The sequence below is a fragment of the Papaver somniferum genome, chromosome 10 (genome assembly GCF_003573695.1).
Source record: "Papaver somniferum cultivar HN1 chromosome 10, ASM357369v1, whole genome shotgun sequence".
Taxonomy (NCBI): Eukaryota; Viridiplantae; Streptophyta; class Magnoliopsida; order Ranunculales; family Papaveraceae; genus Papaver; species Papaver somniferum.
In genome coordinates this window covers 34438701-34443891 of record NC_039367.1, presented here as the reverse complement: position 1 = coordinate 34443891, position 5191 = coordinate 34438701, and the positions used below count along the sequence as shown (strand labels likewise).

Here is a 5191-nt window from a genome sequence, read left to right as displayed (position 1 = left end):
CTAATCATTTCCTTTTCTTATCGTAAAATCAATCCCATCTTCATTTGCATCCAACCAACGATTGAAAAGAACCAACAGACTCAGAGTATTAAACCCAATCTATTGAGCCCGAATTTGTGCACACTCCTTACGGAGTGTGCACGTAACATTTTAATACTTACCCTTGATTTAATTTAGAGAGTTATGTAACGAGGGTTGTGATTCTAAACATGAAGAGTAATGAGGCCATCAGTTAAATAATCAACCAATCAGAAAAATTTGTGAAATATACAATCGTTAGAGGAGTGTGAACAAATTTGAACTCCAATTTATTCAAATTATTCACCATCTCTACGCTCCATGAAATCTCCATCTATAATTCTCTGTAGGATTTAATCTTGCACCACAGCTGCTGCAGAAAACGACGGTTGTTCAACAAAGAACAAATTATCCCTTAGCATCGCCGAATCCGCCACCAATGTAACATCATTCCAATGTAATCAACACCAGGAAAGAAAATGACAACATAGATTTGGGTTTCTATTTACAGAAGTTAGGGTTTTGATTCAGCAAAATTGGGCTAGAAATTGGGGTTTTGGTTTTGATTCGATGAAATTGAGATTAAACTAGGGTTTTGTTCGATTCGATAAGTAATGGTTTTGTTTGATTCAGAAATTAGGTTAATTGAGATGTTGATTTGAATCACTAAATTAGGGTTTTGTTTGATTCGACAAATTTGGGTTGATTGATTTAGAAGTTGGGGTTTTGATTTATTAAAGATTCGGGAGAGTAACTGATCCAATGGCTTTGTGACTGAAGAAATCAGGGAAGAAGTTAATGGAGTTTGCGGTGGTTGCGTTCTTGATAGTATTCAGGGAAACTTGATTGATCAAACTTAACAGAAACAAGTTAGAGTAGAAAGAAGAAGAAGATGAAGCAATACCTAGTACACGAACCTTGGATGGATTCTAACCTCTGATTGACATGTAAGTTGAAAAGAGTGAGAGATCCAGAATATAGGCGGAGGAAGAAGACGAAGATTGAGTTGGGTATGAAGGCAGAAGAAAAAGAGTTAAGTATTAGGGTTATTGGTCTTTTGCATCCGAGCCGTAGATTAACTGAGTTTCTCATTAGCCGTTGGATCTTAGACCCACCTCAAGGCTAGACTTGTAATCTCATTTACATATTTTTATTTTACAAAACTAATTAAAAGTCAGGTCATAGACAGTCAACTAGGATCAACGTCCGGTCCAGATACCAAGTCCTAACATTGGACAAATATTAGACAAAAGCTTAGTGTTGGTCAAAGCCCGAGTACTAAACTCCAATTATCCCTTCCTAAAAAGCACCCCTTAGTAGGATGAGAATAGTGATTTATATCCCCAATTGAATAGGAAAATTATTGTTAAGTAGGAAAATTAGAAATAAAAGTAGGGAAAAAAATAAGTTCAATTGAAACTTAAGACGAGTATTCGTCAAAAACAAGACGAAAATGAGTATCGTAAAATCTACTTTATTACATAAAATGACTCAAATGCGCCTTCAACTAACAAACTCTTGTTGAATCTAAAGCCAAGGGATAACCAAAGCCTAAACCCTCCCCATAGTGCTTGGCCCAAGAGGCATAGTGGATAGTCTAACAATTAGCGTGGGGATTGGTTTGGAATGGAATTTGCAGCGACTTTGGGAGTAGGATGGTAAAACCAACAAGCCAACAACAGCCGGCACTTAGCAATGTACTTATTTTCTTCTCGCTTCCAAATCTTCCCGCCAAAATAGTATTCCTAAAGCAGCAGCAGCAGCAGCAGCAGCAGATAATAGTGAAACAGATCCTTCTTTAGCATTTTCTGAAGGTGGAAAGGGTTTTTTCTCATCATGGTCCTCTCATTTGCGAAGCTAAGGTGCGTACAAAAAACCCTTACTTTTTCCTTTCTAGGGTTACTGTATTTGAAGTGGTAAATTATACTCTCAATTGCTCTGTGTAGTGGCACTCAAGGTTTTTAAGTAAAAATTAGTATCTAATTAGAGTTAACTATTTACAAGATTGCATACTTACAAGACTTAACTGCTATAACAATCTAATTAGAGATGTTTTAGGTTAATTTTCTTGTTCCGAGTCAGTCAATTTGTATCTAATCAAGCAACAAATTGGGCAAAGTATGTAATTGGTTGTTTTTTTTCAGGGTTCTGATTCAGCTAGTGTTGTACTTGCAGCTTTATCTTATCTGAACATAGTGCTTGTTATAATAAAGACTTGTTTATCACAAAGCTATTTACTCGATCTCTTTCCCATATTTTGTTACAGAGCAACTGGTTCATATGAGAGAGTCTGTAATCTAGGTTTTAAAAAGGGTTTCATTTCTTATTTGGAAAGTGGCAATGCCAGCAGTTAACTCTTGTAAGTATGCACATCTTAATCCAATCTAAAACGAAATTTGGTAGATTGTGTATTAAGTATGAAGTAGAGAGAATGCAAGTCTACATGATATTACTTTCTATCAATTCTCAAGTCTGACTTAACAATGTATTATGAATCCTGTAAATGTTAAAACCTTTATCGTCAACAAGTGAGGTGAGTGGGTAGCATTGAACGTTTGTTGAAATTCACTGAAGAGAACAAGAAACTGCAGAGGAACTTAAACTAGAACAGCAGGTTATGGAAAAGAATCCCAAGTGAGGGTGTTTATCAAACATGAAGCCAAAAAGTTCTACTGGTGAACTCTACTCTCTTCCGGAACTAATAATCGTCTATTAAATTAGCTTGTGATAAGTGAACATTTCCTTCCACCTTTTAACTTTGAAAATGTTCAAATGATGAAAGTTTTTTCGTTCGGACATGTATTCAAACATGTTAAATTGTTGATACTAAGCAGTTGTGCTACTATTAAGTTGTCTCGTGTAGTTCAATGTTCAGTGTACTTGGAATTTTCTTAGAAAGGGATTAGTAAGATGTCATGCTAATGAACTTCTGGCTTCTTGCATTTCGAGTTTACCTTGACTAAATAACACAATTCTGCAGATTACGAGTAACAAACTAAGATAAGTTCTGTTGTGTGATATTCAGCTGATGTCTTTCAATTTTCTTTTAAAATATTACTTCAATGTGTCCATTACTTGTCAAGAACCTATCGGCATAGTTTTTTGCCCTACCCATTGTTTTGTGACTTAACCTTTAGCAATATGCTTGCGCAAAACAGGGTTAGCTTGTTCATATGTTTCAACTTTGTTTTCATGTACATTTTGTTGATTGCCCTTTGATTGTTAATTGGAAGTGTCTTTTCTTATGGGTTTTGCAGATGCAAAAATGGATCAAGAGGATACTATAAAATATGGTAATGCGGAGTATTTCAAAGCTTCATATCTTATGTGATGATGAAAGGTGGATATCATTTGTTCCTACGCATCTTGTGTCAGCCTTTTTATATAAGTTTGGAGAATGCTATGGAACTAGAGCTAATACTGTTTCTAAAATTGTTGCTGTAGTGCGGAAGGGAAACAAGCGGTCAAGTGACTTCAGCGGCCCACCTCTGCCCATCTTGCAAAAGCTCATTTACCTACAGTTTTCAAAGTTTTGAGATCAGTAACTGGGATGATACAGCTAAATTGGTAGTAGGTAAGGTGGGATTTGGAAGTTGGCCATCTTGGGCATCCTTGAAAGAGGCTGTAGAGCGAGACACTGTGCAGTTAGCTGCTCCATTAGTATGCTTCTTCTTATCTGATCTCATGGAAGTCATGCCATTGACAATGTCTGGGATTCCATATCTTGCCATCCTCATCTGTTTCACTGTTTAGGCATCCAGCTTTCAGGTGGCTTTGAACATCATCACCATGTAGGTAGGTATACCTTGAACATCATCACCATGTAGTTTCCTTTTTCTGGATCCAAATAAGATGGCAGGATACATGATGGCTTTTGGTTCTGAGCTGTCTCAAGCCCTAGCAGATGACCAATATCTTGTACAGCAACTGTTTCTATGTCCATCAAGTCTTTCCATGGATTAGTACTCCAACTCTCTTCTGCATTGAAATGAAGCCTTCCATCTGTTGGTGAAAAAGAATGAGCAAGTAGTCCACCAGGACCATCAAAGCTGGAACATCACCATGATCAGCGCATTAAAATCTACTTAAAATATCTGCCTCATCAATGGCTTCGGAAAATTTAAAACGGCTCACCTCTTTCCATCCTGCAAAAGCTCGTTTACTGACAGTTCTCAAAGTTTTGAGATCAGTAACTGGGAGGGTAGAGCTGAATTGATAGGCAGAACGAGACTATGTCCGGGAGTCCACATCCTCATCTGTTTCACTGTTTGAGCATCCAGCTTTCCAGTAGCTCTGAGATGGTAATTGAGTTGCGTGAAAATGAATTTTTTGTTTGAGAATAAATAACACATGGTGAATATTTGAGAGTAAATTTCAGGTGACAATGACTTTTTTTATTTTGTTGAGCAGTCGGTTTTTTACAAAGGACAGAAGTTCTTACAGCCTTTTTCTACCTGAGCCGTTCTGCCCAGCAAAGCTCAGATGATTTGTCATTGTTTTGGAAGATTACTAAGCAGAATGTGAAAACTACGTTTGGCCTATGTCAATTTTAAGATGGAAGTACTTGTACTTTGGTTAAGTATTTCAACTTTGTGCACCTTCTTCATTGCATCGTGATAAAAGTGCTCAAGTACCACTATTTGGTCGACGAACCCCTACCAAATACCAGACCTACTTTTTACCAACAAGATGAGCTTATCTCAGATCCAAAGCAAAAAAGAAAGAAAAAAAGAAGGGGGCATTCCGAGAATCGAACTCGGGACCTCTCGCACCCAAAGCGAGAATCATACCACTAGACCAAATGCCCAGATGTACAAAACTAACTGCGTATAACATAAAGTGTACCTTATAACTATCCATAGCTTGGTCTTAATGTTGACATTAGCCCATCTCGTATGTAAGCTGTCAACGCACGTGTGAACATGGTCTTAACAAAAATGATTTTTCCTTCCAAATCATCATGCTTCTTAATTGCTGCCTGGTTTGACTCCAGCACTTCAGCAGCGTACTCATCAAGAGCCTGAATGCGAGCCATAACCGTCTTTATAATTGGCATCATTAGGATGGCGTACCTCTCCACCAATCCTTACTTCCAAGTTAGAAAACCTACCAGTCTAGGTTTTTGCCGAACCCTTCTTACTAGCCATTATCTCAAGCAATTTCAACAACTAAA

General features: G+C 37.4%; 1 long non-coding RNA gene and 1 other non-coding gene across 2 annotated transcripts; one reads left to right on the top strand and one right to left on the bottom strand.

Moving 5' to 3' along the window:
• Positions 1 to 2282: 2282 nt before the first annotated feature.
• LOC113317180 lies at positions 2283 to 4408 on the top strand. The gene is made up of 3 exons (XR_003343312.1): positions 2283 to 2377; positions 3276 to 3358; positions 3463 to 4408. It is a non-coding gene; the product is annotated as an uncharacterized LOC113317180 (long non-coding RNA).
• A 345-nt stretch (positions 4409 to 4753) lies between these two features.
• Positions 4754 to 4825, bottom strand: TRNAP-UGG. The gene has a single exon. It is a non-coding gene; the product is annotated as a tRNA-Pro (tRNA).
• Positions 4826 to 5191: the final 366 nt, after the last annotated feature.